This window comes from Pleurodeles waltl, chromosome 1_2 (genome assembly GCF_031143425.1).
Source record: "Pleurodeles waltl isolate 20211129_DDA chromosome 1_2, aPleWal1.hap1.20221129, whole genome shotgun sequence".
NCBI lineage: Eukaryota > Metazoa > Chordata > Amphibia > Caudata > Salamandridae > Pleurodeles > Pleurodeles waltl.
In genome coordinates, this window is record NC_090437.1 from 1,300,868,710 (window position 1) to 1,300,894,594 (window position 25,885).

The 25,885-nt window shown below is 49.0% G+C and overlaps 1 protein-coding gene across 3 annotated transcripts in view; it reads left to right on the forward strand.

Moving 5' to 3' along the window:
* The window catches only part of DYSF (dysferlin), a 794,684-nt gene that overhangs the window by 464 nt on the left and 768,335 nt on the right, over window positions 1–25,885 (forward strand). The window lies entirely within an intron of this gene.

Sequence of the window (25,885 nt, forward strand, 5' to 3'; positions counted from 1 at the left end):
AACCCACGCCTCCCCGCACAGAACCTGGAGGGACCCCTCCTCCGGACTCACGCAGGCCAGGTGCTGTGCTCAGGAAGCCCCCTGGAGTTCGCCCCCTCCGCGGGGGCCTTTGTTACGCCCCTGCCACCACCGCAGCAGAGACAGCCACCTCATGACACCCTCCAGAGGGGCATAGGAGGAGTGCCACCCCAGCAGAGGCAAACACCTAATGACACCCTCCAGGTGGGCATAGGTGGAGTGCTGCTGCAGGAGAGACAGCCAGTTCATGTCACCCTCCAGAGACATGCAACTTAAAACACTTTCCAGATACATCGATAAACCACAGCAGAGCTGCCGGCTGACAAGACACTCTGGGGGGGCGGGGGTAGAGCGCCACCAGCACAGCAGAGACAGCCAGCTTGGAAGAACCCGAGAGAGAGACTGATGGCGCTGTGCGTGCATTACTGAGATATCACCCTTCAAACAAGACACCTATGATGCGGGCACCAAACCTTTCTATAAACCCACTGATGGTGCCAGCGAAGCACGCATTCTCCCGCCAGTCCCGCCGAGCGGCAAAAAGTTCACCAGTCTCTCGTTTTTAATTAGAGGCAGCGTCTGCATTTCTGTAGAAATAGATGCAATCCAGCTGCCATTTTCTAAATTGGTAGTGCCCACTTCTAGGTGTCAATTGAGAAATAAGCTATGTTGAAATATAGTAAATTCTGCATGTCAGGCCGTTCTGCTGAGTGTGAGTGATCTCTTCTGTGCCCAGACAAGACCTGCTGTACAGGAAAAGTTTTGAAATAGTATTTTGCTGTTTTATAGACGCCCAGTTCCTTAAATAGCGCGTCTGTTGCTGTGATTGCTGCCCCGTGTGCGCTGTTTTGACCCATAAGGAGCTGCAGGCGCAGAGAGGTATTTCGGTTCGCCCAGGATCACACATTTTAGTGGCTCCCTTTTCTGTACTGATAATGGCCCTGATTCTCGAGTGCGCCTTGTCAGGCCGGTGGGTCATGGCTGTGGCCATTAGCAGTGGGTTCTGAAGGTATCAGAAATGCTTCCAGGTATGGACCTGCAGCTCTGTGTTCAGAGAGGCACCTGATTTCCGTGGCTAACGCTTGCACTTTGGTTAAACCATGTACTCTGAGATGCTTCTGTGCTGCTGAAGCTGTCCTGGGTATCGTGTGCTGGACAACCCCCCCCCTCTCAGTCTTGGTCCGGAAACCACATGCACGTGACCATCCCCAATAAAGCCCTGACCTCAACTGAGTTTTTTGAGCATCAATGTTCAATGCCACCAAGTGGGCCTTCCCTCTGCCCCCCCTTACTCAAGTATCAGAGCTTCAGAGTTTAATGTGGTTTCCGAGCATCCCTTCTCAGCATCAGTACTCCAAGCCATGCACCCCGAGTACTCCTTCTTTCCTCCCTCGACCCCACCATCAGTGCTCCACGCCACCAGCCTGCTCCCCAAGATCCACTTTTCTCCCTCACCCAGCATCAGTCCTCTCACCCTGCTCCACAAGCACCACTTGTCTCGCACTCTGCCCAGCATCAATCCTCTCACCCTGCTCCCCAAGCACCTCTTGTCTCCCTCTCCCTCTCACCCAGCATCAGTCCTCTCACCCTGCTCCACAAGCACCTCTTGTCTCCCTCTCACCCAGCATCAGTGCTCTCACCCTGCTCCCCAAGCACCTCTTGTCTCCCTCTCCCTCTCACCCAGCATCAGTCCTCTCACCCTGCTCCCCAAGCACCTCTTCTCTCCCTCTCACCCAGCATCAGTGCTCTCACCCTGCTCCCCAAGCACCTCTTGTCTCCCTCTCCCTCTCACCCAGCATCAGTGCTCTCACCCTGCTCCCCAAGCACCTCTTGTCTCCCTCTCCCTCTCACCCAGCATCAGTGCTCTCACCCTGCTCCCCAAGCACCTCTTGTCTCCCTCTCCCTCTCACCCAGCATCAGTCCTCTCACCCTGCTCCACAAGCACCTCTTGTCTCGCACTCTGCCCAGCATCAGTGCTCCAAGCCAAGGGCCTGCTTCCGAAGTATCTTTTCTTCTCCCTACACACCAGCATCCGCCTACTACCAAGTACCTTTTCCCTCACTCCTCACTGCAGCATCAGTGCTCCACGCCACCAGCCTGCTCCCCAAGATCCACTTCTCTCCCTCACCCAGCATCAATCCTCTCACCCTGCTCCCCAAGGTCCTCTTGTCTCCCTCTCACCCAGCATCAATCCTCTCACCCTGCTCCCCAAGCACCTCTTCTCTCCCTCTCACCCGGCATCAATCCTCTCACCCTCCTCCCCAAACACCTCTTGTGTTCCTCTCACCCAGCATCAATCCTCTCACCCTGCTCCCCAAGCACCTCTTCTCTCCCTCTCACCCAGCATCAGTGCTCTCACCCTCCTCCCCAAACACCTCTTGTCTCCCTCACCCAGCATCAATCCTCTCACCCTCCTCCCCAAGCACCTCTTGTCTCCCTCTCACCCAGCATCAGTGCTCTCACCCTCCTCCCCAAGCACCTCTTGTCTCCCTCTCACCCAGCATCAGTGCTCTCACCCTCCTCCCCAAGCACCTCTTGTCTCCCTCTCACCCGGCATCAATCCTCTCACCCTCCTCCCCAAGCACCTCTTGTCTCCCTGTCACCCAGCATCAGTCCTCTCACCCTCCTCCCCAAGCACCTCTTGTCTCCCTCTCCCTCTCACCCAGCATCAATCCTCTCACCCTCCTCCCCAAACACCTCTTGTGTTCCTCTCACCCAGCATCAATCCTCTCACCCTGCTCCCCAAGCACCTCTTCTCTCCCTCTCACCCAGCATCAATTCTCTCACCCTCCTCCCCAAACACCTCTTGTGTTCCTCTCACCCAGCATCAATCCTCTCACCCTGCTCCCCAAGCACCTCTTATCTCCCTCTCACCCAGCATCAGTGCTCTCACCCTCCTCCCCAAGCACCTCTTGTCTCCCTCTCCCTCTCACCCAGCATCAGTCCTCTCACCCTGCTCCCCAAGATCCACTTCTCTCCCTCACCCAGCATCAATCCTCTCACCCTGCTCCCCAAGGTCCTCTTGTCTCCCTCTCACCCAGCATCAATCCTCTCACCCTGCTCCCCAAGCACCTCTTCTCTCCCTCTCACCCGGCATCAATCCTCTCACCCTCCTCCCCAAACACCTCTTGTGTTCCTCTCACCCAGCATCAATCCTCTCACCCTGCTCCCCAAGCACCTCTTATCTCCCTCTCACCCAGCATCAGTGCTCTCACCCTCCTCCCCAAGCACCTCTTGTCTCCCTCTCCCTCTCACCCAGCATCAGTCCTCTCACCCTGCTCCCCAAGATCCACTTCTCTCCCTCACCCAGCATCAATCCTCTCACCCTGCTCCCCAAGGTCCTCTTGTCTCCCTCTCACCCAGCATCAATCCTCTCACCCTGCTCCCCAAGGTCCTCTTGTCTCCCTCTCACCCGGCATCAATCCTCTCACCCTCCTCCCCAAACACCTCTTGCGTTCCTCTCACCCAGCATCAATCCTCTCACCCTGCTCCCCAAGCACCTCTTATCTCCCTCTCACCCAGCATCAGTGCTCTCACCCTGCTCCCCAAGCACCTCTTGTCTCCCTCTCACCCAGCACCAGTCCTCTCACCCTGCTCCACAAGCACCCCTTGTCTCGCACTCTGCCCAGCATCAGTGCTTCAAGCCAAGGGCCTGCTTCCGAAGTATCTCTTCTTCTCCCTACACACCAGCATCCGCCTACTACCAAGTACCTTTTCTCTCACTCCTCACTGCAGCATCAGTGCTCTAACCCAACATGCCCTAAGTACTGTTCTCTGCTCTTCTTTCCAGCCTCAGTGCGCTAAGTCATCGCTGTGGTCCCCATATACCTCTCCTCTCTCTCTTCTTACCCCACCATCAATACTTCAAGCCACCATCTTGATCCCCAATTACCTCTTACCTCTCCGTTTACCCCAGCATAAATACTCCAAGCTATCCGGATGTCTATCAAGTACCTCTTTTCTCCCTCCCTAAGCTAACATCAGTGCTCCAAGCCACTAGACTTCTCCCATGTTCACTTCCTCTCCAATCACCCCAGTATCAGTGCTTCAAGCTGCTCGCCTGCTTCTCAAGTGCCTTTTCTCACCTCCTCATCCCATTAGTGCTCTAGGCCATCATCCTGCTTCCTGGGTATCTCTCCTCGTCCTTCACCCCTGTGTCTGTGCTTCAAGCCATCAACCTGACGACCAGGTACCCATCTCTCACCTCCATCCCCAGTATCAGTGTTCCAAGCCATCATCCTGCTCCCAGGTATCTCTTCTCTCCCCCTCACCCCAGCATCAGTGCTCCAAGCCATCATCCTGGTCCCAGGTACCCCTTCTCTCCCCCTAGCCCCAGCATCAGTGCTCCAGGCCATCATCCTGCTCCCAGGTATCTCTTCTCTCCCCCTCACCCCAGCATCAGTGCTCCAGGCTATCATCCTGCTCCCCAGGTACCTCTTCTCTCCTCCCTCACCTCAGCATCAGTGCTCTAGGCCATCAGTGTGCTCCACAAGGGGCTCCTCTCTCTTCCCAACCCCAGCATGAGTCCTCCAAGCCATCAACCTGCTTCCCGGGTACTCCCTTGCCTCCCACTTCACCTCAGCATCACTGCTCCCAGGTACCTCTTCTCTCCCCCTCACCCCAGCATCACTGCTCCAAGCCATCAGCCTATAATAGGTACCTCCACAATCCCTGCCTAGCCCCAGCATCACTGCTGCAAGCAATGAACCTGTTCTCATCAAGGTCATGGTTGAATAGGTTTGTTTGGAAGTCCTGACATCAGACTGATGCTCAAGAGAAGATGGTTTCTTCAACATGTTCTGGGTGCCATCTCACTACTTCCTTTTCGAGTGTTGTGCTGGGGAAAGGCATGTTGGAGATATAGTGGCATTTAGCCCACTACCTTGGGTCAGCTGCTGGTTCCTTCAGGAGTGGTTTAGTGATGATGTGATTCAGGGAGTTTGGAAACAGACCAGGCATCATGTTCAGCGCCTCTCTTCTGGAAGGTGTTGCGTCAGACAAGCAGATGGACATGGCTTGGAAGATGAATTTTTGTGAGCAGAGGTTGATAGTTTCTCCATCTTCATTTGTTTCTCTTTTGAAGACATAGTGTTGTCCGCAGTTCACTAACTAACTAAGGCCCAGATTTACTAACTACTTTTTGCTCTTGGGTTGTGTTAGTTTTGTCACACAAACCCAACACGGACTGTCATGATACCAGCTTTGCACTGGATGGTTTCCCAAAGGGATGCAAAGTTGCGCAATACACTGCTTTGCGTTACTGTCTGTCAAGGGGGCGTTCTGTGGGTAGTGTTTGGGTGGTCCCATGCTATCACCCATGGGTTTTGGTGCAAATCCCTACCTAAAACGATAGAAGACAGGGATTTGCACCAAAATCATATGCCTCCTCAAGGCAGGCGCAACAAGGATAAATGTTTTCATCTCTTCTTGTTTTTTAGGGTAGAGCGCGTACAAGCGCTCTGGAACATGTTGTAATCTCTCTATGAGCTTCTAAGCACTCCCATGTCACGCCCGTCACTTTCATTAGTTTGTGGGCTTGCCTTTTAAAAATCGATTGAGTCCATTTGTGAAAGGCATGCATACATCATGCCTTTTCCAGTGTTTATCCCTCCTCGAGCGCACTGGTAAACTACTGAAAACATACGAGGCTCCGTGTTTACAGCTGGTTTCTGGACCACTTTATCTCTTAATTTCCTGCGCAGCACGATCTAAAGAAGTATGACATCGACCCTGTTACAAGGATACTTGCACTTTTGCTGGTTACATGGATAATTGCACTTTTGCTGGTAACATGGATAATTGCACGTTTGCCGATAAGTTTCCCTGTGGTGAACTTCTGTTTCCTTTTCTGTGTCTCCTTCACGCTCATAGTACCCATCGGTTCACATATGTGAAACTGTCTTACTTTTCATTATTAGTTTATGTGGCAAGAAAAGTCTGGTTAGGAGCTTACAACGCTAATAGCTCTAACGCGAGCAAATGGTAGACCCGTTGCATTGCAAATACTTGTTGTACTTTGCATGTGTGCTGCATTGCAAACACATACAAAGTAGGAAAATTGTTAAAGGATAGCTTAGGGCACAAGGATGTGTGCCCTAGTGCATGACAGCCAAAAGCACGCCAGCGCAGGTAGAGAGGCAACCAGCACCCCATCTTAGTAGATAGGTTTACTGTTCTACTCACTCCCTTTCTTGCAACGCAGTACCGTAACTTTACTTGTCATGCTGCGTTGCGTTACCTTTTAGTAAATCTGGGCCTAGACGTTAGAGCTGGAGCTGCAGACTGCACAGCTCTGGAGCACAGAGCAGTGAATACAGCTCCATGTTCTCAGTTAGGATGTCCGGAGTGCGTGCACTAACTCGCAGTTACCAAAGTAGTGCATGTGTTATAGGTGAGTTTGAGTGCATTTGCTGAGTTATGTAATTCGACTGCGATTTATATACTGTAGAAGTCATGCAACACAGGGCAGCAAGTAAAGTTGCTGTGCTGCATGAACGGAAGAGAGCCGAACTGCGCCATATCCACTAAGATGTTGATATGGCGCATATCCCTGTGTTGACGCACTTTTGGGTGCCATGCGCCAAAGCAGACACTGTTACGCCATGGTGCAAGGGTGTCTGCATTGTGGGAAGAATAGGTTTTGTGGTGGAAGGGGTTCCTTTCAATATAAAAACGATGCTTTTGTGGATGTGCAGGGCCCCTCTTGAAATCGAATGAAATCTTGGTCAGCGGCGTGCCCAGACACTGGGTGATCGGTGACGGAGTTAACCCCAAAGCTATGAGGCAATATGTCCCGATAGATAAGTTTCAAAACATAATTTAGAAAATACTGTCAGTAATAAAGGATGTACTCAAAAAGGGAGTTCGAGATCAGAAATTTAGAAATCCATGAAGGTTTAGTAAGCATATTACAAATCAGGAAAATTCAGATTTAGAAATCCATGAAGGATTAGTAAGCATATTACAAATCAGGAAAATTCAGATTTAGAAATCCATGAAGATTTAGTAAGCATATTACAAATCAGGAAAATTCAGATACAGCAGTTATCATAAAGTCAATTGCTATTATTAAGGCGGTCAGTAAAGGAAATGTAACCAGGTACAAAATCTTGTCTCAAGTGTGCATCAAAATCAGTAGGAAATCGGGCAGTATTCGTGGGGGATCAGGAAAGGTCCCCAAGAGATCAAATCCAGGGGGTGATATGCATTCTTCTTGCACAATAAAGTTAAAAAACGAAAAAATGCAAAGTCAGCATGGCATGATTATTGCACTAACAACTCATTTGAATACATTCTAAAACGTCACATAGCTCTATTACCTTAGGACTATCGCACTGCATGAATATTGATTCGCCCCTTCTGATCTAAGGTCACCAGCAGGTGTTAGAACAAACTAGTTACATTCAAACCTGAACATTTTTGTGAATGAACTGAATACAGTGTGTAGATGAAGGACTTTCAATATTTGCAACAAAAGGCTTCCTCTTGCGAGCCCCTGGAGAACAGTGTCATAAAGAAATAACAAAATCATGTCTTGGTGCATATTGTGTGAGGTGAGGAATATAAACACACAATAAACTTTGGGATATAACACCCATTTTAGACTAGATAGTGTAGAGGCCCAACTGAGGGCTAGTTATCCCAAGTGTGGAGCAGAACACTTTAACACATAATAGCAAATTTGTTTCAATTGCAACAGACTTATATCAGTTTGCATGTTTGAATCAAATGTAGATCAACTGATATTAATGCATATTTTAATACATTTGTGCAAGCTCTAACAATGTAAGGGGTTTCCCGCTTTGTATGCTTGCTGTACAATGCAGCACACATCCAAAGTGGGGAAAAAACTCATTTCCTGCCTATAGAAGGCAAAGGATTTGGGCGCAAATTGCTGTGTGCAATTCTTTGTAGATAGGGATTTGCGTCAAAACTCTAAGGTGGTTGCATAGAGATGCAAATGCTCCACCCGAAGAAGGTCCTTAAGTGCAAAATTATGCAATGCAGCAAGTTTGAGTTACTTTCAGTTACAATCCAACACAAATTGCGGTTTGCATTGGATCGTAAACCCCGTCATAAGACTTTGAGCCGGGTTTGCATCAAAAAAGTAAAGTTTGTATATTTGTATAGGCACTCTAGGCACCGCAATTTTTTTTAAATTGGTGCACATGACCAACCTTTAAAAAAGGGATGATGCTAGTTTTTTTTCATACCAAATGAACTTAAAAGTTGTTCTGCCTTTCTGAGGTATCTCTTATATCACCAGCTGACACAAGGGAAGATATCTGGTCTGGTTACAAACAATTGGATTTAAAGTAGGCTAAAGCAATGTACAACAGGCATGCATACATTCACTACAAGAAGAGAAACTTCCGCTGCCACGCCAGCTGCGCTCGTGCGCAGAGCACGTACGCGTTTCAGTGACGTGCAGAGACTGGAAACAAGCGATTAGTTTCACTGTGTGCCACGCGCTGATGCTTTAGTTGTATTAAGCAGTTGCGGCTGGCGACTGCGCAAAATGGCGGGGTCGGGGGAATAAAACAAACAAAAACAAAAAACGTACCTGAACCTCACCGCCACTCCCTGCCACACTCCAGGCACAGGCTACCAGCCTGCCCTGCAGCCAATCATGATGCTGCTCAGAGCAGAGGTATGATTGGCTAAGTGTCCTGGCTAGGCGCTCCAACACAGACTAGGAGCCTGGGCCTGCTCTCTTGAACCTGGCAACCCAGTGCTGAGTTGGAGAGAGCCTTTGTGCGCATGTGTGTTTGGCCGGCCTGAGGCGGCTGCTCAAACATACATGCGCACTAAGGGGAGTGCTCTGTGCCCTCCCCTCGGTGCTCGTAACCCCCATGACCCGCCACTTTAAAAATAAAGAGATAAGAAACACCATTAATTATTGTTTTATTTTTAAAGGTTTGCAGCTCCTGCTGCTGGCGGGGTTGCGACGCTCCTCTGCCATAGCGGAGGAGCCCCCCCTGGTATTTAGTAATTTTCAGTTCTCTGCAGGGTGATGTGTGCCAGTTGTGCCTTGTGCCTATAGGCATCGCAAGGGTTGGCTTTAGTGCTGGTGGCTAGCCGCACGACAATGTTTGTTGGCACACCACCCCATGGCCACCTCTGCCACGGATTCCCTCACTACCACCCTTTAACAGCGCCCCCAAAAGTCTCCATAACCAGTCTCTCTCAGATGCAATAAATTCCTTTTCTATCACTATTCATACCAGAGTGAGGTGTCAGAGCACTTTACATCACAAACACATTACACAGAGACGCTCATCATGCATGTGTAAATCAGTGCATGGGAAATGTTACATAGGACAGAGGGCCACAAGGCGTAGGAGACACACGTCATCCATACTGGGTCGCTGTATAGTTGAAGAGTGCTTTGGAGAAGCAGAAACTCAGAATTTAAAGGTAACACCATGGTTGGGGGTTCACTTTAATAACAAGAATTGACTTCTGTTCAAATGAACCCTTTTCACAAGATTAGGACCATGAGAGACTGGGGGTCTAATCTACCCCCTTGCAGTCTGCATGCAGCTCTTTGATGACAGTTAATTGATCACTGTTCTATATCAGGTTTTTAACTTAGAAACTGAAAGCAACAAAATGATCTCACTTACTAAAGCGGTAAGCCACTGACCTATTCGCATTACATGCGCTTTCTGATCTGCATGGTACACGTTCTTTGCAGCAGGCACATCAACCCTCTGCGCTACCTGGAATGAGTCAAAACTTCCACTAGACAGAACTCCGATCTCCCTCCAGTAAGAAAATTAATTGCAGGAGTTGTCTTGAATTTTTTTATTGTTGCCTGAAAACTGCTGGAGGCAAAGCACGGCAGCAGGTTCTTTTAAAGCCATAATATACCTGCAAACACTGCGCTCCCACCCGAAGTCAGCGCCCGGTGCGGTGCACCGGTCGCACCGCCCTAGCCGGCCCTTGGCATTGCTATACTGAGTCTTGAATTATGCACACATTTTAATAGGTTTGCAAGCTTTTAAGTCAGAGAAGTGCATGTGGGGTGTGCAGGGAGTGGGCGGGAGCCTGACTGACACCGGGGTCCTAAAGCCGTCGCCCTGCCCCCAGACTTTGAAGTTGCCCTCTCCTCTTTGAAGTCGCCTCTTCTGTCTAGCGCCGGATTTCAGAAGCTGCCCACACAGCGCCAAATCACATGGTTTCCTTCCCGTGACCAGTGATGCTTTGTGGCAGCGAAAATCTGCGCCCCTCGTTTCATCTATGTAGACAAAACCAGCTGAATTGTTTTTTTCCTTAAAATATAACTGGCTACCCGAAATTTAATGCCAAATACTTTTTTTCACTGATTTACGTTGTGCTAAATTACTACCACAAACCGAACTGATTATTTATTCCGGCCGTTTACTCCTTCACCCCACGCAGATTAGTTCTGGCGCAGCGGGATATTTACACCCCCAGTCCACGCGTGTCTTCCTCGCCGTTTTATTTGATTTTGTAATACATTTTTTTTCTTCATTTCGTTAAGCTGCAAATGTTCCAGGCGTTAGTGAATTTTGATTTTGTATTCTTCATTTGTTCACATTGGTCTTTGACGTAAAATGCGCCTGAAGAGGCGCCCTTGGGGGTGCTGCGGGCCCCTCTAACCTCGAGGTGACCCCCCTTGGCGGCTTGCTTCCTTCACGCTCAGCGTCTCTGTGAGACTGACCCCTGCCCTGCACATGACAGTCACCACCTCAGGCTTCAAAGTGATTGCAAGCACTAGGTTTTGTTATTTCAGTTTTTATGGGAAGCATATGTCACAAGAAGCGTTTGCAATGGGTCTCGTTTTTGCTCGAGTCAGAGCTATTAGCGTCGTAAATTCCTAACTGGACTTTTCTTGCCACATAAATTGAAAATGAAAAGTAAAACAATTTCACATGAGCGAGCCAATTCAAAACACCAAGGCCGCCATGAACCTGAGCGTGAAGGAGAGACACAAAAGGAAAAAGAAGTTCGCTCGTAGTCAAACGTATCAGCAATCGTGCAATCATCCATGTAACGGGGTTGGTGTCCAAGGTGGTAACAAAACCACTCCAAGGAGAGACAAACGTAAAGCATTTATTTACCAATGCTAACAAAAGGTTTTTGAAAGGCAAGCCCATGAACGAGTAAATGTGATGGGCTTGCGGAAGGCATTGTTAAAAGCCCACAGAGATTACAACATGTCAGAGCAATTGCGCGCTCGACCTAAAAAGTGGAAGCAAGCAAACCTGTCCTTACTTTTTTTTTCACCCTCGACCAGATTTATTTACTTTCTCCAATATGCCCTGGACTGCCTTGGTTTTACTGTTCTTGTCCTCTGCCCTATTGTTGCAACTGTTTCTTGTGGAAACTCCTGTGTACATTCACTGATGTAATCGTCCGAGTTCAACTACTATTAATGTAACCTTCTGTAACCCTGTATTCTGCGTGCTTTAAAGTGCTCTGATGCCTTTGGACCATGTCCACGCTATGTAAAATTGCAAAAAAATACCTAAATGTGGCAAACATGCTTGAAAAAAAAATGATTCCAAAATTATATTACCATTATGACTAAGTTGAATGAAGCAGTAGGGCTGCATACAAGCAATAGACATCCTTTTTGGTTAATGCACACTATGGAAAAATATGAATTTTATTGGGACAAAGAAATGTTAGTAATGACTTTGGATTATTACAAATTGAAGACATAATTTAAACACAAATATGACTAAAAATACAAAAAAAAGGTACAGAACGGAAATAAAAATCCCTGAGTTGCAGTTTTTTAGGCGAATGTACGCATGCGTTGAGTTAAATGCGACAGCCAATGGCTGAAATGGACCAATGCTGTGTTGAGTGAAAGCAAAATTAATGACAGCTGAGCATACCAATGCATGGAGAGAGCTGACCCAAAGACAACTCATGCATGTACATATATATGTATTTTTTATTTATAATTTTATTTTCTGACATGAGGCTGGCAAAACAGCTAAAGCTGACTAGACCAGACCTGAAAAAAACTTCAAAACTCTTCCATGTTTCACCGTGGTCTCCAGACCACTGTTGGAGAAAACTAGATGTCTGCAAAAGGTGGCTGTTCTTGTAGGCCAGGCTCGGTCACCGTGAAGGCAGAATCAAAGATGGGACCAAGAACATCCTCTCTATGGACATACTGGTCAACATTGTCCACATCCTTGAGAAACTTGTGACTCTCAGGAGCCCGTCTGGTTTAAATCTCGTTTGCTAATGTGTGAAAACTTCCTTGATGTATCAAAGGCACCACAAGATGGGTGCACGCGACCTGTGGGCAAAGAGGTATGAAGATACCCTTCAGCGTATTTTCATACCTAATTATATACCTTCAGGGTATTTTCATACCTAATGAATTGATCAGTTGTCCTGCCATTCCGAGGTCTATCCTTTGTGAGCAGCTGACTTCAAATGAATGAAATTAATAAAGACAGAACTAAACTTTATAGAACGTCTCCCTAATTGGCACCCACTCAGGTTTCATTACTACTGCGTAACCTTCACCAACTTGAATGCGTTTCCGCTCAACTCCCCGTTCGCTTTCTTAAAGCGCTTGGATTGACTAGGCAAGGCACTTAAAAAAATCTAGTACTTAAACCATTATCATTACATTAGTGATAAAACGTACATTGACGAGTGGTCATTGTAAGGAAATGCCTCCTTGGCATGGTTGCCCCCTGACTTTTTGCCTTTGCTGATGCTATGTTTACAATTGAAAGTGTGCTGAGGCCTGCTAACCAGGCCCCAGCACCAGTGTTCTTTCCCTAACCTGTACTTTTGTATCCACAATTGGCAGACCCTGGCATCCAGATAAGTCCCTTGTAACTGGTACTTCTAGTACCAAGGGCCCTGATGCCAAGGAAGGTCTCTAAGGGCTGCAGCATGTCTTATGCCACCCTGGAGACCTCTCACTCAGCACAGACACACTGCTTGCCAGCTTGTGTGTGCTAGTGAGGACAAAACGAGTAAGTCGACATGGCACTCCCCTCAGGGTGCCATGCCAGCCTCTCACTGCCTATGCAGTATAGGTAAGCCACCCCTCTAGCAGGCCTTACAGCCCTAAGGCAGGGTGCACTATACCATAGGTGAGGGTACCAGTGCATGAGCATGGTACCCCTACAGTGTCTAAACAAAACCTTAGACATTATAAGTGCAGGGTAGCCATAAGAGTATATGGTCTGGGAGTTTGTCAAACACGAACTCCACAGCACCATAATGGCTACACTGAAAACTGGGAAGTTTGGTATCAAACTTCTCAGCACAATAAATGCACACTGATGCCAGTGTACATTTTATTGTAAAATACACCACAGAGGGCACCTTAGAGGTGCCCCCTGAAACTTAACCGACTATCTGTGTAGGCTGACTAGTTTTAGCAGCCTGCCACAAACCGAGACATGTTGCTGGCCCCATGGGGAGAGTGCCTTTGTCACTCTGAGGCCAGTAACAAAGCCTGCACTGGGTGGAGATGCTAACACCTCCCCCAGGCAGGAATTGTCACACCTGGCGGTGAGCCTCAAAGGCTCACCTCCTTTGTGCCAACCCAGCAGGACACTCCAGCTAGTGGAGTTGCCCGCCCCCTCCGGCCCGGCCCCCACTTTTGGCGGCAAGGCCGGAGAAAATAATGAGAATAACAAGGAGGAGTCACTGGCCAGTCAGGACAGCCCTTAAGGTGTCCTGAGCTGAGGTGACTCTAACTTTTAGAAATCCTCCATCTTGCAGATGGAGGATTCCCCCAATAGGGTTAGGATTGTGACCCCCTCCCCTTGGGAGGAGGCACAAAGAGGGTGTACCCACCCTCAGGGCTAGTAGCCATTGGCTACTAACCCCCCAGACCTAAACACGCCCTTAAATTTAGTATTTAAGGGCTACCCTGAACCCTAGAAAATGAGATTCCTGCAACAAGAAGAAGGACTGCCCAGCTGAAAACCCCTGCAGCGGAAGACCAGAAGACGACAACTGCCTTGGCTCCAGAAACTCACCGGCCTGTCTCCTGCCTTCCAAAGATCCTGCTCCAGCGACGCCTTCCGAAGGGACCAGCGACCTCGACACCCTCTGAGGACTGCCCCTGCTTCGAAAAGACAAGAAACTCCCGAGGACAGCGGACCTGCTCCAAGAAAAGCTGCAACTTTGTTTCCAGCAGCTTTAAAGAACCCTGCAAGCTCCCCGCAAGAAGCGTGAGACTTGCAACACTGCACCCGGCGACCCCGACTCGACTGGTGGAGATCCGACGCCTCAGGAGGGACCCCAGGACTACTCTGATACTGTGAGTACCAAAACCTGTCCCCCCTGAGCCCCCACAGCGCCGCCTGCAGAGGGAATCCCGAGGCTTCCCCTGACCGCGACTCTTTGAACCTAAAGTCCCGACGCCTGGGAGAGACCCTGCACCCGCAGCCCCCAGGACCTGAAGGACCGGACTTTCACTGGAGAAGTGACCCCCAGGAGTCCCTCTCCCTTGCCCAAGTGGAGGTTTCCCCGAGGAATTCCCCCCTTGCCTGCCTGCAGCGCTGAAGAGATCCCGAGATCTCTCATAGACTAACATTGCGAACCCGACGCTTGTTTCTACACTGCACCCGGCCGCCCCCGCGCCGCTGAGGGTGAAATTTCTGTGTGGACTTGTGTCCCCCCCGGTGCCCTACAAAACCCCCCTGGTCTGCCCTCCGACGACGCGGGTACTTACCTGCAAGCAGACCGGAACCGGGGCACCCCCTTCTCTCCATTCTAGCCTATGTGTTTTGGGCACCACTTTGAACTCTGCACCTGACCGGCCCTGAGCTGCTGGTGTGGTGACTTTGGGGTTGCTCTGAACCCCCAACGGTGGGCTACCTTGGACCAAGAACTGAACCCTGTAAGCGTCTTACTTACCTGGTAAAACTAATCAAAACTTACCTCCCCTAGGAACTGTGAAAATTGCACTAAGTGTCCACTTTTAAAACAGCTATTTGTCAATAACTGGAAAAGTATACATGCAATTTTGATGATTTGAAGTTCCTAAAGTACTTACCTGCAATACCTTTCGAATGAGCTATTACATGTAGAATTTGAACCTGTGGTTCTTAAAATAAACTAAGAAAAGATATTTTTCTATATAAAAACCTATTGGCTGGATTTGTCTCTGAGTGTGTGTACCTCATTTATTGTCTATGTGTATGTACAACAAATGCTTAACACTACTCCTTGGATAAGCCTACTGCTCGACCACACTACCACAAAATAGAGCATTAGTATTATCTATTTTTACCACTATTTTACCTCTAAGGGGAACCCTTGGACTCTGTGCATGCTATTCCTTACTTTGAAATAGCACATACAGAGCCAACTTCCTACATTGGTGGATCAGCGGTGGGGTACAAGACTTTGCATTTGCTGGACTACTCAGCCAATACCTGATCACACGACAAATTCCAAAATTGTCATTAGAAATTGATTTTTGCAATTTGAAAAGATTTCTAAATTCTTAAAAGACCTGCTAGGGCCTTGTGTTAGATCCTGTTTAGCATTTCTTTTAGAGTTTAAAAGTTTGTTAAAAGTTTGAATTAGATTCTAGAACCAGTTTTAGTTTCTTAAAAAGTATTCCAACTTTTAGAAGCATAATGTCTAGCACAGATGTGAATGTGGTGGAACTCGACACCACACCTTACCTCCATCTACAGATGAGAGAGCTAAGGTCACTCTGTAAACTAAAGAAAATAGCAATAGGCCCCAAACCTACCAAAGTACAGCTCCAGGAGCTTTTGGCAGAGTTTGAAAAGGCCAACCCCTCTGAGGATGGCAACTCAGAGGATGAAGATAGTGACTTGGAGGGAAATTCCCCCCCTCCAGTCCTACTTAGGGAGAGCAGGGCTTCTCAAGCCCTGACTCCACAAATAATAGTCAGAGATGCTGGTTCCCTCACAGGAGGGACCAACAACTCTGAAATCACTGAGGATAACTCCAGTGAAGAGGACATCCAGTTAGCCAGGATGGCCAAAAGATTGGCTTTGGAAAGACAGATCCTAGCCATAGAGAGGGAAAGACAAGAGATGGGCCTAGGACCCATCAATGGTGGCAGCAACATAAATAGGGTCAGAGATTCTCCTGACATGTTGAAAATCCCCAAAGGGATTGTAACTAAATATGAAGATGGTGATGACATCACCAAATGGTTCACAGCTTTTGAGAGGGCTTGTGTAACCAGAAAAGTGAACAGATCTCACTGGGGTGCTCTCCTTTGGGAAATGTTCACAGGAAAGTGTAGGGATAGACTCCTCACACTCTCTGGACAAGATGCAGAATCTTATGACCTCATGAAGGGTACCCTGATTGAGGGCTTTGGATTCTCCACTGAGGAGTACAGGATTAGGTTCAGGGGGGCTCAAAAATCCTCGAGCCAGACCTGGGTTGACTTTGTTGACTACTCAGTGAAAACACTAGATGGTTGGATTCAAGGCAGTGGTGTAAGTAATTATGATGGGCTGTACAATTTATTTGTGAAGGAACACCTGTTAAGTAATTGTTTCAATGATAAACTGCATCAGCATCTGGTAGACCTAGGACCAATTTCTCCCCAAGAATTGGGAAAGAAGGCGGACCATTGGGTCAAGACAAGGGTGTCCAAGACTTCAACAGGGGGTGACCAAAAGAAAGGGGTCACAAAGACTCCCCAGCAGAAGGGTGATGAGACAACCAAAACTAAAAATAGTAAAGAGTCTTCTACAGGCCCCCAAAAACCTGCACAGGAGGGTGGGCCCAGAGCCTCTTCACAAAACAATGGGTACAAGGGTAAAAACTTTGATCCCAAAAAGGCCTGGTGTCATAGCTGTAAACAGCATGGACACCAAACTGGAGACAAGGCCTGTCCCAAGAAAGGTTCCACTCCAAACTCCCATCCAGGTAACACTGGTATGGCTAGTCTCCAAGTGGGATCAACAGTGTGCCCAGAGCAAATCAGGGTCCACACTGAAGCTACTCTAGTTTCTGAGGGTGGGGTAGATTTAGCCACACTAGCTGTCTGGCCGCCTAACATGCAAAAATACAGACAGCAACTCTTAATTAATGGGACTAGAATAGAGGGCCTGAGGGATACAGGTGCCAGTGTCACCATGGTGACAGAGAAACTGGTTTCCCCTGGCCAATACCTGACTGGAAAAACTTACACAGTCACCAACGCTGACAATCAGAGAAAAGTACATCCCATGGCAATGGTTACTTTAGAATGGGGAGGGGTCAATGGCCTGAAACAGGTGGTGGTCTCCTCAAATATCCCGGTGGACTGTCTGCTTGGAAATGACCTGGAGTCCTCAGCATGGGCTGAGGTAGAGCTAAAAACCCATGCAGCAATGCTGGGTATCCCTGAACTGGTGTGTGTGAAAACGAGAGCACAATGCAAGGCACAGGGTGAAAAAGTAGAGCTGGAGTCTGGAAAAATGGCCCAGCCTACCAAGAGAACAGGAAAGTCAGTTGGGAAACCAACTGCAACACAGCAAAAGAAAGGGAACCTCTCTTCTCAGGAAGAAGTTCTGCCCTCTGAGGGAACTGAGCCTTTGGAACTTGAACCTTATCAGGTTGAGCTCTTAGGCCCAGGGGGACCCTCAAGGGAAGAGCTGTGTAAGGGACAAGAAACCTGTCCCTCTCTTGAAGGCCTTAGGCAGCAAGCTGCTGAAGAGTCCAAAGGCAAGAAAAATGGAACACATAGGGTCTATTGGGAAGATGGGCTCCTGTACACTGAGGCCAGAGACCCCAAACCTGGTGCCACTAGGAGAGTGGTAGTGCCTCAGCTGTTCAGAGAGTTCATCCTAACATTGGCCCATGACATTCCCCTTGCTGGACATTTGGGACAAACCAAGACGTGGGAGAGGTTAGTCAACCACTTCTACTGGCCCAATATGTCCAACATGGTTAAGGAGTTTTGCCTCTCCTGCCCCACCTGTCAAGCCAGTGGTAAGACAGGTGGGCACCCAAAGGCCCCCCTCATTCCACTTCCAGTGGTGGGGGTGCCCTTTGAAAGAGTGGGTGTGGACATAGTTGGTCCACTGGAACCTCCCACAGCCTCAGGAAATATGTATATCCTGGTAGTAGTGGATCATGCTACCAGGTATCCTGAAGCTATTCCCCTTAGGTCGACTACTGCCCCTGCAGTAGCCAAGGCCCTCATTGGTATCTTTACCAGAGTGGGTTTCCCTAAGGAGGTGGTGTCTGACAGAGGTACCAACTTCATGTCAGCATACCTAAAGCACATGTGGAATGAGTGTGGAGTGACTTATAAATTCACTACACCTTACCATCCACAAACTAATGGCTTAGTTGAGAGATTCAACAAGACATTAAAAGGCATGATCATGGGGCTCCCAGAAAAACTCAAAAGGAGATGGGATGTCCTCCTGCCATGTCTGCTTTTCGCTTACAGGGAGGTACCACAGAAGGGAGTAGGGTTCTCACCCTTTGAACTTCTGTTTGGTCATCCTGTAAGGGGACCACTTGCCCTTGTTAAAGAAGGCTGGGAGAGACCTCTCCATGAGCCTAAACAGGACATAGTGGACTATGTACTTGGCCTTCGCTCTAGAATGGCAGAGTACATGGAAAAGGCAACCAAAAACCTTGAGGCCAGCCAACAGCTCCAGAAGTTTTGGTATGACCAAAAGGCTGCACTGGTTGAGTTCCAACCAGGGCAGAAAGTCTGGGTTCTGGAGCCTGTGGCTCCCAGGGCACTCCAGGACAAATGGAGTGGCCCTTACCCAGTACTAGAGAGGAAGAGTCAGGTCACCTACTTGGTGGACCTGGGCACAAGCAGGAGCCCCAAAAGGGTGATCCATGTAAACCGCCTTAAGCTCTTCCACGACAGGGCTGATGTCAATCTGTTGATGGTAACAGATGAGGATCAGGAGGCAGAGAGTGAACCTCTCCCTGATCTTCTGTCATCAGACCCAAGAGATGGCACAGTAGATGGAGTGATCTACTCAGACACCCTCTCTGGCCAACAGCAGGCTGATTGTAGGAGAGTCCTACAACAGTTCCCTGAGCTTTTCTCCCTAACCCCTGGTCAGACACCCCTGTGTACCCATGATGTGGACACAGGAGACAGCATGCCTGTCAAAAACAAAATCTTCAGACAGTCTGACCATGTTAAGGAAAGCATCAAGGTGGAAGTCCACAAGATGCTGGAATTGGGAGTAATTGAGCGCTCTGACAGCCCCTGGGCTAGCCCAGTGGTCTTAGTCCCCAAACCTCACACCAAAGATGGAAAGAAAGAGATGAGGTTTTGTGTGGACTACAGAGGGCTCAATTCTGTCACCAAGACAGATGCTCATCCAATTCCAAGAGCTGATGAGCTCATTGATAAATTAGGTGCTGCCAAATTTCTAAGTACCTTTGACTTGACAGCAGGGTACTGGCAAATAAAAATGGCACCTGGAGCAAAAGAAAAGACAGCATTCTCCACACCTGATGGGCATTATCAGTTTACTGTTATGCCCTTTGGTTTAAAGAATGCCCCTGCCACCTTCCAAAGGTTGGTGAATCAAGTCCTTGCTGGCTTGGAGTCCTTTAGCACAGCTTATCTTGATGATATTGCTGTCTTTAGCTCCACCTGGCAGGATCACCTGGTCCACCTGAGGAAGGTTTTGAAGGCTCTGCAATCTGCAGGCCTCTCTATCAAGGCATCCAAATGCCAGATAGGGCAGGGAACTGTGGTTTACTTGGGACACCTTGTAGGTGGAGGCCAAGTTCAGCCACTCCAACCCAAGATCCAGACCATTCTGGACTGGGTAGCTCCAAAAACCCAGACTCAAGTCAGGGCATTCCTTGGCTTGACTGGGTACTACAGGAGGTTTGTGAAGGGATATGGATCCATTGTGACAGCCCTCACTGAGCTCACCTCCAAGAAAATGCCCAAGAAAGTGAACTGGACTGTGGACTGCCAACAGGCCTTTGACACCCTGAAACAAGCAATGTGCTCAGCACCAGTTCTCAAAGCTCCAGATTATTCTAAGCAGTTCATTGTGCAGACTGATGCCTCTGAACATGGGATAGGGGCAGTTCTGTCCCAAACAAATGATGATGGCCTTGACCAGCCTGTTGCTTTCATTAGCAGGAGGTTACTCCCCAGGGAGCAGCGTTGGAGTGCCATTGAGAGGGAGGCCTTTGCTGTGGTTTGGTCCCTGAAGAAGCTGAGACCATACCTCTTTGGGACTCACTTCCTAGTTCAAACTGACCACAGACCTCTCAAATGGCTGATGCAAATGAAAGGTGAAAATCCTAAACTGTTGAGGTGGTCCATCTCCCTACAGGGAATGGACTTTATAGTGGAACACAGACCTGGGACTGCCCATGCCAATGCAGATGGCCTTTCCAGGTTCTTCCACTTAGAAAATGAAGACTCTCTTGGGAAAGGTTAGTCTCATCCTCTTTCGTTTGGGGGGGGGTTGTGTAAGGAAATGCCTCCTTGGCATGGTTGCCCCCTGACTTTTTGCCTTTGCTGATGCTATGTTTACAATTGAAAGTGTGCTGAGGCCTGCTAACCAGGCCCCAGCACCAGTGTTCTTTCCCTAACCTGTACTTTTGTATCCACAATTGGCAGACCCTGGCATCCAGATAAGTCCCTTGTAACTGGTACTTCTAGTACCAAGGGCCCTGATGCCAAGGAAGGTCTCTAAGGGCTGCAGCATGTCTTATGCCACCCTGGAGACCTCTCACTCAGCACAGACACACTGCTTGCCAGCTTGTGTGTGCTAGTGAGGACAAAACGAGTAAGTCGACATGGCACTCCCCTCAGGGTGCCATGCCAGCCTCTCACTGCCTATGCAGTATAGGTAAGCCACCCCTCTAGCAGGCCTTACAGCCCTAAGGCAGGGTGCACTATACCATAGGTGAGGGTACCAGTGCATGAGCATGGTACCCCTACAGTGTCTAAACAAAACCTTAGACATTATAAGTGCAGGGTAGCCATAAGAGTATATGGTCTGGGAGTTTGTCAAACACGAACTCCACAGCACCATAATGGCTACACTGAAAACTGGGAAGTTTGGTATCAAACTTCTCAGCACAATAAATGCACACTGATGCCAGTGTACATTTTATTGTAAAATACACCACAGAGGGCACCTTAGAGGTGCCCCCTGAAACTTAACCGACTATCTGTGTAGGCTGACTAGTTTTAGCAGCCTGCCACAAACCGAGACATGTTGCTGGCCCCATGGGGAGAGTGCCTTTGTCACTCTGAGGCCAGTAACAAAGCCTGCACTGGGTGGAGATGCTAACACCTCCCCCAGGCAGGAATTGTCACACCTGGCGGTGAGCCTCAAAGGCTCACCTCCTTTGTGCCAACCCAGCAGGACACTCCAGCTAGTGGAGTTGCCCGCCCCCTCCGGCCCGGCCCCCACTTTTGGCGGCAAGGCCGGAGAAAATAATGAGAATAACAAGGAGGAGTCACTGGCCAGTCAGGACAGCCCTTAAGGTGTCCTGAGCTGAGGTGACTCTAACTTTTAGAAATCCTCCATCTTGCAGATGGAGGATTCCCCCAATAGGGTTAGGATTGTGACCCCCTCCCCTTGGGAGGAGGCACAAAGAGGGTGTACCCACCCTCAGGGCTAGTAGCCATTGGCTACTAACCCCCCAGACCTAAACACGCCCTTAAATTTAGTATTTAAGGGCTACCCTGAACCCTAGAAAATGAGATTCCTGCAACAAGAAGAAGGACTGCCCAGCTGAAAACCCCTGCAGCGGAAGACCAGAAGACGACAACTGCCTTGGCTCCAGAAACTCACCGGCCTGTCTCCTGCCTTCCAAAGATCCTGCTCCAGCGACGCCTTCCGAAGGGACCAGCGACCTCGACACCCTCTGAGGACTGCCCCTGCTTCGAAAAGACAAGAAACTCCCGAGGACAGCGGACCTGCTCCAAGAAAAGCTGCAACTTTGTTTCCAGCAGCTTTAAAGAACCCTGCAAGCTCCCCGCAAGAAGCGTGAGACTTGCAACACTGCACCCGGCGACCCCGACTCGACTGGTGGAGATCCGACGCCTCAGGAGGGACCCCAGGACTACTCTGATACTGTGAGTACCAAAACCTGTCCCCCCTGAGCCCCCACAGCGCCGCCTGCAGAGGGAATCCCGAGGCTTCCCCTGACCGCGACTCTTTGAACCTAAAGTCCCGACGCCTGGGAGAGACCCTGCACCCGCAGCCCCCAGGACCTGAAGGACCGGACTTTCACTGGAGAAGTGACCCCCAGGAGTCCCTCTCCCTTGCCCAAGTGGAGGTTTCCCCGAGGAATTCCCCCCTTGCCTGCCTGCAGCGCTGAAGAGATCCCGAGATCTCTCATAGACTAACATTGCGAACCCGACGCTTGTTTCTACACTGCACCCGGCCGCCCCCGCGCCGCTGAGGGTGAAATTTCTGTGTGGACTTGTGTCCCCCCCGGTGCCCTACAAAACCCCCCTGGTCTGCCCTCCGACGACGCGGGTACTTACCTGCAAGCAGACCGGAACCGGGGCACCCCCTTCTCTCCATTCTAGCCTATGTGTTTTGGGCACCACTTTGAACTCTGCACCTGACCGGCCCTGAGCTGCTGGTGTGGTGACTTTGGGGTTGCTCTGAACCCCCAACGGTGGGCTACCTTGGACCAAGAACTGAACCCTGTAAGCGTCTTACTTACCTGGTAAAACTAATCAAAACTTACCTCCCCTAGGAACTGTGAAAATTGCACTAAGTGTCCACTTTTAAAACAGCTATTTGTCAATAACTGGAAAAGTATACATGCAATTTTGATGATTTGAAGTTCCTAAAGTACTTACCTGCAATACCTTTCGAATGAGCTATTACATGTAGAATTTGAACCTGTGGTTCTTAAAATAAACTAAGAAAAGATATTTTTCTATATAAAAACCTATTGGCTGGATTTGTCTCTGAGTGTGTGTACCTCATTTATTGTCTATGTGTATGTACAACAAATGCTTAACACTACTCCTTGGATAAGCCTACTGCTCGACCACACTACCACAAAATAGAGCATTAGTATTATCTATTTTTACCACTATTTTACCTCTAAGGGGAACCCTTGGACTCTGTGCATGCTATTCCTTACTTTGAAATAGCACATACAGAGCCAACTTCCTACAGTCATTCATTCGCCTTTCGAGGTTTTTTAACATAGTTTAAAATTTTACCAACCAAAGTAATATTCAGAATTGTAAGAGTTTATGAAAACGCTGTTTCCCTGTTTCTCAGCCCTTAGATTTTGTGGATGTTGATCTTGAAACCAGAAGCTCGGTTAAAGAGATCTAATTCTGTCAGAAGGGAGGGATGCAGTTGCGGGGTTGATAGTGTCACTAGGACATCATCCGCACACAGAGCCAGTTTACGCTCTGTACCCCGATCCTTACTCCTGATTGGAGAGACCTAACTCTTTTGGCCAGGGGTTGCATATAAAGGGCACACAATAGCAGAGAAAGGGGGTATCCCTGCCATGAGCTCCTCCCTACCTGAATGGGGTGCAAAAGTATCCCATTCACTCGTACCCCAGCTTTAGGATGAGCATAGCCACTCAGATCCAACTCTAAGACTCAGGACCCACACAAAATTTCTTGAGTGCAGCTTGCGTAAAGGGCCAATGGACGCAGTCAGACACCTTTTCAGCATCAACAGAGAGCCGGAGTGCCAGTTGTCTGGAGCGTGACACCTTATCTGTGATGCGTAGGACCTGATTTGTATTGTTACTGCATTTCTTCTGCAGTATGAAACCAGATTGGTCAGGGTGAACCAGGCCCTGCATGTACGGATTAAGGCGCCCGGCCAAGATGCTGGTGGAGAATTTGGAATCAACATTGAGAAGGGAAATGGGTCTGTAATAAGAGCACTGAGTGGGGTCTTTCCCAGGTTTAGGGATGACTGTGGTGACTGCCTCTCTCACGGTGTCTATTAGCTCCTCAGATTTCCTAAAAGGATTATTAAGTTTTGAAGCAGCAGGGCCAACAAGGGACAGAAAGACTTGTAAAAGGCTGCTGTGAACCAGGCTCAACCAGGCACTTTATTAGGTTTGAGCTTTTCTATCTCTGAACCTCCTTCTCTATTTGGATATCTGCCTCAAGCTCAGCTGCGTGGTGTGGTGGGAACCCTGTGATGCGTGCTGTGGCAAGATACGTTTCTATGTCTGCCCCAGTGGCATCCTCTGCAGTGTATAGCTTGCTATAAAAATGGTGGAAGCCACAGGTATGCCTTTTTTGGGTCGCATCTGCTCTCCACAAGCACCAGTGATCTCCTCCACTCTATTGTTATGTTGTTTGGCCTGTAGTTTGCAGGTGAGCGCCCAGCTTTATTTTCCCTTTTGCAGTACCTCCTCTTTAGACGAAGGAGAGTGTATTCCGCTTTGTCCATGTCCAGAGCCTTGATGTGTTTCCTAGCTATAGAGTGTTACCTCCAAGCTTTTCGTGCCCCTGTCCGCTTATGACCAGCCTCCAATTCCTATACCTTTGACTCTAGATCGTCCCTCTTCTCCCTTTTATGCCTATTGAGTCTTGCGGCTATTACTATGAATTCATTGTTGATCGCCACCTTGAGGGCTTCCTACTGGGTGGAGATAGGAGTGTGTGGGACATCATTGAGTACATATCCTCTGAGCGGCCTCTGCAATTTCCCCCCAGACTGTATCAATCTTAAGGAGATTGTCATTTAGTCTCCAGGTGGGGCCTGACGGGGCGCACTGGAGGCATCAATGGCGATAAAAATGGGTGAGTGGTTCGATAGGGTGGAGACCCCCCATATCTGGCTGGGTGAAATTCAGTTGCATGCTAAAGATATGTGTGCCGGGACGCTGAGAAAAAATTGTATACTCTCTAGTCAGCGCTTCGGAGGTGCTAGGCATCCGTCAGTCTGAGATCTGATAGGCACTTGGCACGTTCAGGAAATATCGCACCTGTTGGGCCTGTGCGCTGATGTATCAGAATTTGGTCCAGGAGTATGTTAAAGTTGCCGCCCACCAAGATGTCCCTGGCGGGAAAAGACGCAATCAAGGAGAAGATGGAACGCAGGACTACGTTGGGAGCGTAGATTGTGGTGACGGTGAACGTATGGCCATTCATGGTGATTTGGAGAGATAGCAGTCTGCCAGGACTTTTAGCTGCCTTCGTTTTTAAGCACCCTTACATTTAATAGCTAGTAGAATAGCAGCTCCACCCTTCTTAGGAGGGCCAAATGAAAAAAACTGCCTGTCAAACCATTTTTGTTTTAGCCACTCCTAATCCTTCTTAATAAGGTGATTCTCTTATGGGAGACAGATGTTGCTACTAGAGTCATGGAGCATAGACAACTAGCCTAGATGCAAGGCAGGAGCATTGAGGTCCCACACATTTAGACTTATTACCTTAGAAAAGTGTGGCACAATGGTTAGAGCGGCAGACCCTGATGCAGAGATCTGGCTTTGGATCATGGTTCAATTCCTGCCTCAGTGGGTCTTGGGCTCAATTCCCTTGGACCAGATAATTCTCGCCTCAGCGCCTAATCTAATTAATGGGTCCCACTCTGTAACTCTGGGCAATAGCTTGCTTAATCTCCACAACGGCCCTCACAGCGCTTGGATGCCTGGCTTCACCGTGGGGGTTGCCCAGGAGTGGGTGCCTCACAGGGAAAAGCCAGGAGGTGTTCCACAGCAGTATGCGTACAGCGCCTTGAGACCCTAACGGTTGAGTAGTGCGCTATATAAGTGTGAAGTTTACATTTTAGTTTAATCATTAAAGGTCACACCACTTCTGCCAACGCCTCAGCGCCGGTCATGTCTCAGACCGCCAGGGGTAATGTGGCGTCCGTACCGCCAACAGGCTGGCGGTACGGAGACCCGTATTATGACCGCGGCGGTAGCGCCGCAGTCGCACCACCGGGGCCGGTGGTTTCCC